This window comes from Rhinatrema bivittatum, chromosome 1, assembly GCF_901001135.1.
Source record: "Rhinatrema bivittatum chromosome 1, aRhiBiv1.1, whole genome shotgun sequence".
Taxonomy (NCBI): Eukaryota; Metazoa; Chordata; class Amphibia; order Gymnophiona; family Rhinatrematidae; genus Rhinatrema; species Rhinatrema bivittatum.
The window spans coordinates 830,535,984-830,551,615 of record NC_042615.1 but is presented as its reverse complement, the minus strand read 5'-3'; the positions used below and the strand labels follow the sequence as shown (position 1 = coordinate 830,551,615).

Genomic DNA, 15,632 nt, shown 5'->3' with positions numbered 1-15,632 from the left:
GAGCAAATGCTTTGTAAAGGACACTACACATCTGATCTTTATCCTAAATGATCTAACTATTCCATCAGGGTCGTGTTATCTAGTCACATTAGATATAGTGTCACTATATTTGAACATTCCTCAGGAGGAGGCTCTGATGGTTATTGAAGACACACTAAATCTCCATACCGGTCACATTCACGTTCCTACCTCCTTTTTGTTGGATCTGGCTCGTATGGTCTTGACTAAAAATTACTTCACTTTTAATCTGAATTTTTACCAACAAATTAAGGTCATGGCTATGGGTGCTACCATGGCCCCTAGCCTGGCCTGTACATAGCAATGTTTGAAGAAAACTGAGTCTATCCCTTAGACTGGTCCACATTTATACATCTTTGGCTAAGGTACATAGATGACGTTTTCTAATCTGGCTGGGGACTGATGTACAATTTTTTCCGTTCCTGGATTGGCTTAACAATTGCAACATCAACCTTCATTTAATTTCAACATTCACCGCAATCAGATTTCCTTTCTTGATATTTCAATTTCTCTTGACAGTGAAGGTTTCTTTACTTCTATTTACCGTAAAGAAACAGACTGTAATATATCCGTTTCACAGCTGTCACCCGTGGCACTTCAAGAACAATATCACCACAGGTCAGTTCTTAAGATTGTGCCGGCTGTGTTCCTCTAAGACGGAGTTCATACTACAAGCGAAGAAGATGACTGCTCAGTTTAGTGAAAGAGGGTACCCTTCAAAAGTTTTGAGGAAAGCTTTTAAACGTGCATTATATGTGAATCAGGACTTGCTTTTTTTTAACACAGACCCACTCTATGGACAACTCTGTTAATTGTATTCTTCCTTTTTCCACCTTGAGTGGCACAATTACCAACATTATACGCAAGCATTGGGTTTCCCTCTCACTCAGTAACACATTTAATAGCTCACTTCGGTTTACCTACCGTAGAGGCAGAAACCTCTAGGATATGTGGGCCCACTCTGGACACCGACCTGATAGCACATAACCCCAAGCTGTAGGAGGACATAAGCCCTGTGGCCATTGCTCTGTGTGGCCTCTAACATCCACTATGTCATCCTTTACACACACGACCTCAAAGAGAACATTTTTGTTATATGGTTCTTTGGACTGTACATCCTCAGGGCTGGTCTATGTAATTAGTAGTCCATGTCCGAAATTATATGTCGGCAAGACATCTCGAATGATTAAAACTCGGATCATAGAACATCGCTCTAACATTATGAACTATCGGGAAAATGCCCCCCCTGGTTGATCATTGGTCCCAGTCATCCCATTCCTTGTTAGATCTAAAATTTTTTGTTCTTGATGTAGTCCGTCCCCCCTTACAGTGGGGGGGGGGGGGGGGGTAACTACTCTGACATCCTGATTAGGAAGGAACAAAAATGGATTTATATTTTAGATACTGTTGCACCTAAGGGGCTGAATAATGAGTTGGAATGGAGATTTTTTTTACTTGACTCTTCCCTGCTGTGATCTGGTTGGCTATTCTTTTCTGCTTCACTGATTGGTCCGAACTTTCACACCAAAACGTATTAGTGTTTAAATCCCCGCTGTGCCATTAACTTGTGTGCTCCCTTTCAATTTTCATCATCAATAATACTGGTATGTTTTTCTTCTATGTGTTCTCCCTGTTTTATTTTCGGCTTGCAGCATTTATGTATGGTCCATTAAAATTTGTTATAAAAGTTTGTTATAAAAGTTTGGTCCTTCCTGACACAGCCTGTTTAAAGGGGGACCCTTTAAACAGTTTCCTGTAATTTAGTGGAGTTGCTGTTTATCAAGATAATAAACCTTTATTAATGAAAATCATTGGACCATCAGAAATTCTTCTGCACTTGTGTTGTATGTATTTATGCCCTAAAAAAATGTAGCATATTTGTGAGGGAAGACTTTGATTTGCTAAATCCATGTTGGCTTTATCCCATTAAACTATGCTTATCTATTCATTCAGGTATTTTGTTTTTTATGATAGTTTCTACCATTTTGCCTGGCACAGATGTCAGACTCTCTGGTCTGTAGTTTCCTGGTCACCCCTTGATCCCTTTTTAAAAATTGGCATTATGTTGGCAATCTTCCAGTCTTCAGATTCCATAGATGATTTTATTGATGGTTTACAAATTACCAATAACAGGTCCACAATTTCATTTCTTAATTATTTCAGCACTCTGGGATGTATACCATCTGCTCCAGGTGATTTGCTACTCTTTAGTTTGTCAATTTGCCCTAGTATTGTTGCGTCCGTCAGGCTCAGATGACTTTGCTCGACATGCCTCACCTTTCTCTCAGATTTCTCCACCAGCCTCGGGAGTGTGGCATCTGTTTCATCTCCTTGATGCACCCACCAGCTTCCCCGGAGCGGCTCTGGTGCGGCGTTCGGCCATCTTGACCCGAGGCCTCCTAGGGCATCCGCGAGTGCGCATCCCCACTTTTGTAGCAGTGTTGGCGCGAACCTCAGGGGCGTCCCCCTCGAGTGACATCACTGCTTCCCCATTTTTAAGGTTGCCCATTTGCTGACTCTTGCCGAGTTAGCAAGGATCGGTATATCCTTGTCTGAAGCTACTCTGCCACTTCTATCCACTGGAAGCTATCTTTATCCTTCGGGGTTCTCTAACCTGGGTACCCACTCTTGGGGGCCCTCTGCTTATTTACAGGTGCCTATCCTCTTACAGGTACTCTCTTCTCGAGGGCCTGTGTGTTTTTCCTGGTGTGTGCTCCATTCTATCAGCTACAGAGAGTGAGTATAACTTCTTCCAGTCTGTATCTCATCAGTTCCTTGCTACCTCTCTGCATCAGACCCTACACCACAATTGTGGAACGGGTCTCCTCTGCCGAGGACCACAGGGACTGCTAACACCTATCCTCTCTACTGCTCATTGGGATTCTCTCTACTCAGCTACTGGAGTATGTTTAACATCTGCCAGTCTGTCTCTCCTACAGTGCCTTATTGGACATCTGCATCAGGGCCTTACACCACCATTGTGGGATGGGTCTCCCTCGCCAAGGATTACAGACTGCTACCAGCTAACCTGCTCTCTACAATAAAAGAAACTATTTTTGTGTCTGTGCTATTGAGTCTAGCCACTAGCAGGCCGATACAGTACAATGTGCTCCGGCGGAGTGCACTGTTAACCCACGATTGGACGCGCGTTTTAGACGTGCTAGCTTTACCCCTGACAGCTTTACCCCTGACAGCCGCCGCTCCTGTCCGAAAAGAGGCACTAGGGATGCGCTAGTGTACCTAGCACCTCTTTTTACCACCGGGCCTAATTTATATAAATTAATTTACTGCATCGCGTGCACAGGAGAGTGTCCTGTGCGTGCACTGGGAGAGCGGGTGCTTGCCCACTCTCTCGCAATTTTTACTGTATCAGCACGTTAGAAAGTAATAACATATTATATCCGGCACAACATGGATTCTGCAAACGTTACAGTACTGAGACATTACTACCGGCCCTATCAATAATATCTTAAGAGGCTTTGATACAGGAACATATTACATTCTGGTACTATTGGATCTCTCTGAAGCTTTTGACACTGTAATACTAATCAATAGACTAAACAATAGACTAAAAGAAATAGGGCTCAATAACAAAATAATAAACTGGTTCGAGTCATACTTAAGCAATAGATGTTTCCAAGTACAAATCAAAAACACACTATCAGACAAAGTGAAACTACAAACAGGAGTCTCACAGGGATCATCCCTGTCCACAACACTGTTCAACATTTACCTCCTCCCAGTATGTCACCTACTCGCAGGACTTGGAATCATACATTACGTACACGCAGACGATATACAACTACTATCTATGAGCTCTGCCCTACTTCCCCCCCTTTTTGTAAATGATTTTATCGTTTGTTGTAATATGTTCTTTTCAGTTTGTAATCATTGCTCCTCTTATTCCTACGACCCTTACTCCGTTCACAGTATATTAAGTTGTTCCAGCATTATCAAATTGTATTAAGTTGTTATCTTGTAAACCGGAGTGAAGGCAATCCACTATACTTCGGTATATAAAAGCCTCGAAATAAATAAATAAATACTATTTCCCATCGTAAACAATATTGAGGAAACAATGATGCTAGCCAATATGTATCTTGAAATAATCAAACAACTCCTAAATCAAATGGAACTGGTAATAAACATTGATAAAACTGAATTCTTACACCTAGAACGAAAAAATATACACCCTACATAACCTACAATTGCAATCAAAAATAAACCGTAGAGTTAGCAATAAAAGTACGGAATCTAGGGGTAGTAATTGACCCAGAGCTAACCATGAAACAACACATTTCACAGAAATTAAAAGAAGGTTACACCAAACTATTGGTACTCAGAAGGCTAAAACCCCTGCTAATGCTGAACAATTTTCACACAGTGCTACAGGCAAAGATATTCGCGAGCACAGACTACTGTAACTCTCTGCTATTAGGGCTACCTCAAGTTATCATTAGACCACTCCAAATATTGCAAAACTCTGCAGTTAGAATTTTGACAGGCAAAAAGAAAATAGACCACATCACAGGAACACTTGCGGAACTACACTGGCTTCCAATCGAACAAAGAATACAATACAAGGCACTGTGTATAATTCACAAACTAATCCATGATGAAAAGGCCGACTGGCTTAACACAGCACTGCGCGTACATGTTCCGCACAGAAACCTGAGATCTGCTAATAAAGCTCTACTAACTGTCCCCTCGGTTAAATCAGCACATCTCACTCAAGTAAGGGAGAGAGCACTGTCACTGGCTGGACCTGTACTATGGAACTCCATGCCACTCGAAATAAGGCTGCAGGCAAATTTGAATCTATTTAAAACAAAGCTGAAAACATGGCTTTTTAAACAAGCTTTCTTGAAAAACAAAGAGAAGGAGGAAAACAGTCGATAGATAAGGATGCACTGAGCAATCAGCTTTATAAAATCCGGGGTCGGCGCGCGCAAGGAGGTGCACATTTGTGCAACCTGCGCGCGCCGAGCCCAGCGCGGACTGCCTGTTCCCTCCCCCCACCTTCCCCTCCCTTCCCCTACCTAACCCACCCCCCCGGCCCTATCTAACCCCCCCCCCTAACTTTGCGCGCATTGGCCGGCAGCCGAGCTCCATCCTCCGGACCCGGGGGCTGGTCCGGAGGCCTCGACCACGCCACCGGGCCGGCGCCACGCCCCCGGGCCCACCCCCGAAACGCCACGGCACACCCCCAAAACGCCGTGTCATTTTGGGAACGCCCCCGGACACGCCCCCTCCCTCCCCTTTTTGAAAGCCCCGGGACTTACGCGCGTCCCGGGGCTTTACGCGCGCCGGTGGCCTCTGCAAAATAGGTGCGCCGGCGCGCGCGGGCCTTTTAAAATCCGCCCCATAGTCTCTATTATTAAAATATGTTACCGTTCTATGTTGGCACATGTTTAATTTGTAATCTATACCAATTATATTATTTTCTTATTGTGCCTTTCTGTAAACCGTTGTGATGGTGAATTAACTTAATGACGGCATAGAAGAGTTTTAAAATAAATAAATAAATAAATAAATAAATAGCCCGGTGCATCAGTCTCCCTACAGGGCTCCTCCCTGTAGGAGATAACATCACTGTTGCCCCTGAGAATCCACCGAACACCTCAATATCATAACAAGTACATCTTCCAGGTTCACTGAGATTTGTTTCAGTTCCTCTGAATCATCAATTTTGAATATCATTTATGGCATGGGAATATCTCTTACACCTTCCTCAGTGAATACTGAAGCAAAGGAATCATTTAGTCTCTCTCTGCTGTGGCTTTGTCATCCCTAAGTGTTCCTTTTACCCCTTTGATCATCTAATTATCCAATTGACTCCCTTGCAGGCTTTTTACTTTGAATGTACCTGAAAAAGTTTTTATTATGAGATTTTCTTTCCACGGCAAGTTTCTTTTCAAATGTTCTTTTCCCCTTCCTTATCAATGCTTTGCAACTGACATGCCAGTGCTTATGCTGTTTCCTGCTTTCTTCACTCGGATCTCTTTTCCATTTCTTGAAAGATGTGCTTTTAGATATTATAGCCTCTCTTTCTTCACCTTTCAACCCTGCTGGTAGTCATTTAGCCTTCTTTCCACCTTCTCTAATGCGTGGAATACATCTGGTCTGGGCTTCCAAGATGGTATTTTTAAACAACATCCATGCCTGAGCTAAACCCTTAACCTTTGCAGTTTCTCCTTTCAGTTTTTCCTAACTGCTTTCTATGGTTAGCATGCTGTGCACGCAAATGTTGTCCAAACCTTGGAACACCCAGGCCCACCCATTGCATGTGAATGTTTATAAAATAACATTTATGTGAATGTGTGCTATTTGCGGGTGTGGGTGCTAATTTTTATGAGCTGCATACTTCTGAAAATGAGAAGACTTGTCCTCAAGGACTTAATGTTTGTGCAGTGTATAATAGAGTAGGATTAGGTGAAATGTCCCAGGTACCATCTAAACTCCCCTGGATCCTCCACCATTCCCCAGATATCTCAGACAGGGGCATGAGTCTGTGATTATACTTTGTGCTCATTAGAGCATTTGTCACACTATTCTGCTACATGTATGCATTATATTGTGTTAAACATCCAAGTACTGTTACCTCATTGTGCTGACACAGGTTGTCATTGGTAAATGTGCAGAAGATTTCTTCTGCTATTGTTTTTCATCCTATCATATAATGCAGAATATCTTTTCAACCCAAGACAGAATTAAAAAACCACATGGGACCGAGAAAGATTCCAATGGGAAAATAATAGGAAAAACTTGGGGGGTTTTACATTTGATCCTCAGATCTGTGTCTGATATTGCCTGATGTCGAATCTTACTTTTATGTGTAACTCAGAAAATAATAGCGTGGAGAAGATGAGCGATATACACACTGGTGACAAACCATATGCAGACAGTATAGCGCTAAAAGGTGCAGGATCCTTTTAGAAATGGTGAGATTCAAAACACAATCAGTAAGAAATGTATCCAAATGCTTCAGTCAAAGACGCTGTACATTTCTGTCCCTGAAAATGAACTGTGTTTCGCCACAAGACTGAAGCCCAAAGCTGTGAACAGAGAAAAGGCAAGCAAGAATGTAAAGTAGCATCACAAACATACAACAACAAGCGCAAAACAAAAATAAAATCAGAAACATGAATGAACAGTGAAAATAAGCTACATAGAAACTGTACAGAAATGGAAGACTTTGAATCGATCTTTAAAACAATGATGCAGATGGAAAGGAACCAAAGGTTGTAAAACTTTATCCAATTGACTCCCTTGCAGGCTTTTTACTTTGAATGTACAGTAGAATGTACAGCAGAAGTGCTGGAACATGGATGACTCCTGGAGCGAAGGATAGCAGGATCCCAGGAGAGACCAACTCCTTGCAAAGGCAAAGTTAGACTGGACGCTGAGCCCTTTTGTAGGGCTGATGAGGACAACTCCCAAGGAGGGGTCAGCAGGGGGTCCCACCTGCCGCGGAGGCAGCAGCATCAACGGCCCAACTCGGCCACGAGAGGCAAGGAGCCTGCCCGCGAGGAGCGCGGGCAGGACCGCAACACAGATGGTATACACCCCATGGTTCTGAAGGAACTAAAAAAAAGAAATTTCAGACCTATTAGTAAAAATTTGTAACTTATCATTAAAATCATCCATTGTACCTGAAGACTGGAGGATAGCAAATGTAACCCCAATATTTAGAAAGGGCTCCAGGGGCGATCCGGGAAACTACAGACCGGTTAGCCTGACTTCAGTGCCAGGAAAAATAGTGGAAAGTGTTCTAAACATCAAAATCACAGAACATATAGAAAGACATGGTTTAATGGAACAAAGTCAGCAAGGCTTTACCCAAGGCAAGTCTTGCCTCACAAATCTGCTTCACTTTTTTGAAGGAGTTAATAAACATGTGGATAAAGGTGAAGTGGTAGATGCAGTGTACTTGGATTTTCAGAAGGCGTTTGACAAAGTTCCTCATGAGAGGCTTCTAGGAAAAGTAAAAAGTCATGGGATAGGTGGCGATGTCCTTTCGTGGATTGCAAACTGGTTAAAGACAGGAAACAGAGAGTAGGATTAAATGGGCAATTTTCTCAGTGGAAGGGAGTGGACAGTGGAGTGCCTCAGGGATCTGTATTGGGACCCTTACTGTTCAATATATTTATAAATGATCTGGAAAGAAATACGACGAGTGAGATAATCAAATTTGCAGATGACACAAAATTGTTCAGAGTAGTTAAATCACAAGCAGATTGTGATAAATTGCAGGAAGACCTTGTGAGACTGGAAAATTAGGCATCCAAATGGCAGATGAAATTTAATGTGGATAAGTGCAAGGTGATGCATATAGGGAAAAATAACCCATGCTATAATTACACAATGTTGGGTTCCATATTAGGTGCTACAACCCAAGAAAGACATCTAGGTGTCATAGTGGATAACACATTGAAATCATCGGTTCAGTGTGTTGCGGCAGTCAAAAAAGCAAACAGAATGTTGGGAATTATTAGAAAAGGAATGGTGAATAAAACGGAAAATGTCATAATGCCTCTGTATCGCTCCATGGTGAGACCGCACCTTGAATACTGTGTACAATTCTGGTGGCCACATCTCAAAAAAGATATAATTGCGATGGAGAAGGTACAGAGTAGGGCAACCAAAATGATAAAGGGAATGGAACAGCTCCCTTATGAGGAAAGCTGAAGAGGTTAGGACTTTTCAGCTTGGAGAAGAGACGACTGAGGGGGGATATGATAGAGGTGTTTAAAATCATGAGAGGTCTAGAACGGGTAGATGTGAATCGGTTATTTACTCTTTCGGATAGTAGAAAGACTAGGGGGCACTCCATGAAGTTAGCATGGGGCACATTTAAAATTAATCGGAGAAAGTTCTTTTTCACTCAACGCACAATTAAACTCTGGAATTTGTTGCCAGAGGATGTGGTTAGTGCAGTTAGTATAGCTGTGTTTAAAAAAGGATTGGATAAGTTCTTGGAGGAGAAGTCCATTACCTGCTATTAAGTTCACTTAGAGAATAGCCACTGCCATTAGCAATGGTTACATGGAATAGACTTAGTTTTTGGGTACTTGCCAGGTTCTTATGGCCTGGATTGGCCACTGTTGGAGACAGGATGCTGGGCTTGATGGACCCTTGGTCTGACCCGGTATGGCATGTTCTTATGAACACGTGCATACTACACACAAAATCTCAACAGTATGATAGAACACAAATATAACACAAACATACAACAGTGAAATGTAGGACTTTAAACTCAACTTAAAACAATGGTGAAAAAAACTAGACATAAGAATACTGAATACAACAGTTTGATAATTTAACAAATATATCAGTGATAAAGGCGGGGGGACAGGAGGGAAAAGGAGGAGGAGCTTTCTGCTTCAGTCCCTCTGCAGCCCTTGTGGCGAAACATGGTCCATGTCAGGGGACCGAAATCTCCAGCGACTTTGACTAAAGCATTTGGCGACACTTCTTACTGATCGTGTTTTGAATCTCCGCATTTCTACAAGCATCCTACACCTTTTAGATTTATACTGTTTGGATATGTTTTATAACGTTTATGGGTAAACCACATGTCATGCAGTGTAACACAGATCCCACTGTGACTCTCTCACCCGGAGGCTCTAATCAGGAAGGATTTAATGCAAAAGCAAATCCTCAGACTGGGCAGAAGTCTCCTGGTGATCAGGAGTTTGTTTCTCACCCTGGGGTCTCCCCTATAAAGTGACTTTGCTATTCTGTGACTTCCCAGGAGAGGGTGAGAGCGTCTGCTGCGGATCCTCAGATCTGGGTCTGATATCTCCTGATGTGGGATGTTACTTTTACATGGAGATCACATCATGTCATGCACTGTAACACATACCCCACTGTGACTCTCTCACCCGGAGGCTCTAATCAGGAAGGATTTAATGCAAAAGCAAATCCTCAGACTGGGCAGAAGTCTCCTGGTGATCAGGAGTTTGTTTCTCACCCTGGTGTCTCCCTATAAAGTGACTTTGCTATTCTGTGACCTTCCCGGGAGAGATTCCCCCTAATCTCACTGCTCTCTTTCTTTCATTTAGGGTAAACCTGAGAATCTGGTTCATAAGGTAAGCCTAAACCTTGGCTCCTGATAAATATTCACATTAACTGTTGTTAATGTGTAAAGGTTTGTGTTACAGACACAGACAGGTCCTCTTAGTAATGTCTCCTGTAGGCTGGCAAAGGCCCTCACTAACTGCAGGTAAAACCAACTTCCTGTTCTTATTAATATTAAGAGTTTGCACGAATGCTCCGGTGCTGAAGTAGGTTACATGCATACATTTACAAACACTGAGCCCCAGACTATTTTAGTACAGACATTTACACACATAAAACCAGGTTACATGCATACATTTACACACACTGAGCCCCAGACTATTTTAGTACAGACATTTACACACATAAAACCAGGTTACATGCATACATTTACACACACTGAGCCCCAGACTATTTTAATACAGACATTTACACACATAAAACCAGGTTACATGCATACATTTACACACACTGAGCCCCAGGCTATTTTAGTACAGACATTTACACACATAAAACCAGGTTACATGCATACATTTACACAAACTGAGCCCCAGACTATTTTAATACAGACATTTACACACATAAAACCAGGTTACATGCATACATTTACACACACTGAGCCCCAGGCTATTTTAGTACAGACATTTACACACATAAAACCAGGTTACATGCATACATTTACACAAACTGAGCCCCAGGCTATTTTAGTACAGACATTTACACACATAAAACCAGGTTACATGCAGTCATTTACACAAACTGAGCCCCAGGCTATTTTAGTACAGACATTTATACACATAAAACCAGGTTACATGCATACATTTACACACACTGAGCCCCAGGCTATTTTAGTACAGACATTTATACACATAAAACCAGGTTACATGCATACATTTACACACACTGAGCCCCAGGCTATTTTAGTACAGACATTTACACACATAAAACCAGGTTGCATGCATACATTTACACACACTGAGCCCCAGGCTATTTTAGTACAGACATTTACACACATAAAACCAGGTTACATGCATACATTTACACAAACTGAGCCCCAGACTATTTTAGTATAGACATTTACACACATAAAACCAGGTTGCATGCATACATTTACACAAACTGAGCCCCAGACTATTTTAGTACAGACATTTACACACATAAAACCAGGATACCTGCATACATTTACACACACTGAGACCCAGACTATTTTAGAACAGACATGTACTCACATAAAACCAGGTTACATGCATACATTTACAAACACTGAGCACCAGGCTATTTTTGTACAGACATTTACTCACATAAAACCAGGTTACATGCATACATTTACACACACTGAGCCCCAGGCTATTTTAGTACAGACATTTACTCACATAAAATCAGGTTACATGCATACATTTACACAAACTGAGCCCCAGCCTATTTTAGTACAGACATTTACACACATAAAACCAGGTTACATGCATACATTTACACAAACTGAGCCCCAGACTATTTTAGAACAGACATGTACTCACATAAAACCAGGTTACATGCATACATTTACAAACACTGGGGTAGATTTTCAGACGAGCGCGAATAGCCTACTTTTGTTTGCGCTCCAGGCGCAAACAAAAGTACGCTGGATTTTAGTAGATACGTGCGTAGTCGCGCGTATCGGCTAAAATCCTGGATCGGCGCGCGCAAGGCTATCGATTTCGTATAGCCTGCGCGCGCCGAGCCGCGCAGCCTACCCCCGTTCCCTCCTAGGCCGCACCGAAATCGGAGCGGCCTAGAAGGGAACTTTCCTTTGTCCTCCCCTCACCTTCCCCTCCCTTCCCCTACCTAACCCACCCGCCCGGCCCTGTCTAAACCCCCATCCTACCTTTGTCGGGGGATTTACGCCTCCCGGAGGGAGGCGTAAATCCCCGCGCGCGAGCGGGACTCCTGCGCGCCGGGCCGCGACCTGGGGGCGGGTACGGAGGGCGCGGCCACACCCCCGGGCCGTAGCCACGCCCCCGTACCCGCCCCCAAACACTGCCGACACGCCCCCGAAACGCCGCGACGACCGGGCCCGCCCCCCGACACGCCCCCGACACGCCACCCTCCGAGAACCCCGGGACTTACGCGAGTCCCGGGGCTCTGCGCGCGCCGGGAGGCCTATGTAAAATAGGCTTCCCGGCGCGCAGGGCCCTGCTCGCGTAAATCCGCCCAGTTTTGGGCGGATTTACGCGAGCAGAGCTCTGAAAATCCGCCCCACTGAGCACCAGGCTATTTTTGTACAGACATTTACTCACATAAAACCAGGTTACATGCATACATTTACACAAACTGAGCCCCAGGCTATTTTAGTACAGACATTTACACACATAAAACCAGGTTGCATGCATACATTTACACAAACTGAGCCCCAGACTATTTTAGTACAGACATTTACACACATAAAACCAGGTTACATGCATACATTTACACACACTGAGCCCCAGGCTATTTTAGTACAGACATTTACTCACATAAAACCAGGTTACATGCAGTCATTTACACAAACTGAGCCCCAGGCTATTTTAGTACAGACATTTATACACATAAAACCAGGTTACATGCATACATTTACAAACACTGAGCACCAGGCTATTTTTGTACAGACATTTACTCACATAAAACCAGGTTACATGCATACATTTACACAAACTGAGCCCCAGACTATTTTAGTATAGACATTTACACACATAAAACCAGGTTACATGCATACATTTACACATACTGAGCCCCAGGGTATTTTAGTACAGACATTTACACACATAAAACCAGGTTACATGCATACATTTACACAAACTGAGCCCCAGACTATTTTAGTACAGACATTTACACACATAAAACCAGGTTACATGCATACATTTACACATACTGAGCCCCAGGCTATTTTAGTACAGACATTTACACACATAAAACCAGGTTACATGCATACATTTACACAAACTGAGCCCCAGACTATTTTAGAACAGACATGTACTCACATAAAACCAGGTTACATGCATACATTTACACAAACTGAGCCCCAGGCTATTTTAGTACAGACATTTACACACATAAAACCAGGTTACATGCATACATTTACACAAACTGAGCCCCAGGCTATTTTAGTACAGACATTTACTCACATAAAACCAGGTTACATGCACACATTTACACAAACTGAGCCCCAGGCTATTTTAGTACAGACATTTACTCACATAAAACCAGGTTACATGCACACATTTACACAAACTGAGCCCAGACTATTTTAGAACAGACATTTACACACATAAAACCAGGTTATATGCATACATTTACACAAACTGAGCCCCAGGCTATTTTAGTACAGACATTTACACACATAAAACCAGGTTACATGCAATATTTACACAAACTGAGCCCCAGGCTATTTTAGTACAGACATTTACACACATAAAACCAGGTTACATGCATACATTTACACACACTGAGCCCCAGACTATTTTAGTACAGACATTTACACACATAAAACCAGGTTACATGCACACATTTACACAAACTGAGCCCCAGGCTATTTCAGTACAGACATTTACTCACATAAAGCCAGGTTACATGAATACATTTACACAAACTGAGCCCCAGACTATTTTAGAACAGACATTTACTCACATAAAACCAGGTTACATGCACACATTTACACAAACTGAGCCCCAGGCTATATTAGTACAGACATTTACACACATAAAACCAGGTTACATGCATACATTTACACACACTGAGCCCCAGGCTATTTTAGTACAGACATTTACTCACATAAAACCAGGTTACATGCACACATTTACACAAACTGAGCCCCAGACTATTTTAGAACAGACATTTACACACATAAAACCAGGTTACATGCATACATTTACACAAACTGAGCCCCAGGCTATTTTAGTACAGACATTTACTCACATAAAGCCAGGTTACATGCATACATTTACACAAACTGAGCCCCAGACTATTTTAGAACAGACATTTACACACATAAAACCAGGTTACATGCAGACATTTACACAAACTGAGCCCCAGGCTATTTTAGTACAGACATTTACACACATAAAACCAGGTAACATGCATAGATTTACACACACTGAGCCCCAGGCTATTTTAGTACAGACATTTACTCACATAAAACCAGGTTACATGCACAAATTTACACAAACTGAGCCCCAGGCTATTTTAGTACAGACATTTACACACATAAAACCAGGTTACATGCACACATTTACACACACTGAGCCCCAGACTATTTTAGAACAGACATTTACACACATAAAACCAGGTTACATGCAGTCATTTACACAAACTGAGCCCCAGACTATTTTAGAAAAGAGATTTACACACATAAAACCAGGTTACATGCAAACATTTACACAAACTGAGCCCCAGGCTATTTTAGTACAGACATTTACAAACATAAAACCAGGTTACATGCATACATTTACACAAACTGAGCCCCAGGCTATTTTAGTACAGACATTTACACACATAAAACCAGGTTACATGCATACATTTACACAAACTACATGTATAAAAAACCAGGCTAAATAATATATTTACAACTTTGGATTAAATTATGTTGGACACAAAGAGACCTACAAATTATAATACGATCACAGGATACAAAAGAACAAAACTAAGGGGAAAGATACAGAGAGAATAGTGGGAAGAGAAGAATCAGAGACTTATTGACCAAAAAAAATAAAACAATAGGTAGAACACAGACCATTCAGTCTCGTCATTGAGACCAGTGGGGGGAAGCAAACCTAATTCAAAAATCCAGTGCTGTTTGCAGCATGTCAAACAATTAGAAAAATCACCATCCTGTGGGGGAGGATGAAGGATTTCGATAACAAAAAACTGCAAATCAGAGATGCAGTGCTATGCAGAGATCCAATGTGCAGCAAGTGGTGCTTCACTCTTGGATAGTCATATCCAGGAACAGTGCTCGATGATTCTTGTTTTAGTGTTTCTGGTGGTTTTGCCAACATAAATCATGGAGCAGGGACAAGTGATAATGAGGACAATGCCAATGGAGTTGCAATTGGAAGTATGCTGGAGGGGATATTGTTTTGACTTGTGGGGGTGAGAAAAGGTATTGAAAGATTCAAAGAGATGACAAACAATGCAGGACCCACATGGGGTGAGGCCTGCAGGTAGGGTAGCTGGAAAAGCCTTATTACAAAAATCTGCATTAACAAGTATATCACAGAGATTTTTACCTCTCCGGAAGGCAAACCTTGGAAGTTCTTGAAAAACAGAATGTGGTGAAAGTCCAGGCAGATGTCATTAGGTAATTATGCAAACTTCCCCAATATGACTGGAATAGGGAAGTATGCTTGTGAGTCTGTCCGAGGAGTCTGGGATAATTGATAAAAATAAAAGATCTCTATTGACATAGAAAGCAGGTTTATACGCTCTCTTAATAATGTGCACTGGATATCCTCTATCCAAAAACCGTTGCTTCATAACGTGTGCCTGTGTGATGAAGTCAGACCATGAATTACATAATCTCCGTAGCCTTAAAAATTGACCAG

At 42.2% G+C, this 15,632-nt stretch overlaps 1 long non-coding RNA gene across 2 annotated transcripts in view; it reads left to right on the top strand.

Moving 5' to 3' along the window:
- The window catches only part of LOC115079387, an 86,882-nt gene that overhangs the window by 69,684 nt on the left and 1,566 nt on the right, over positions 1–15,632 (top strand). For both annotated transcript variants that reach the window (XR_003853276.1, XR_003853277.1), the window contains exon 5: positions 10,083–10,109. This is a non-coding gene — a long non-coding RNA (uncharacterized LOC115079387). The remainder of the gene's footprint in view (positions 1–10,082; positions 10,110–15,632) is intronic.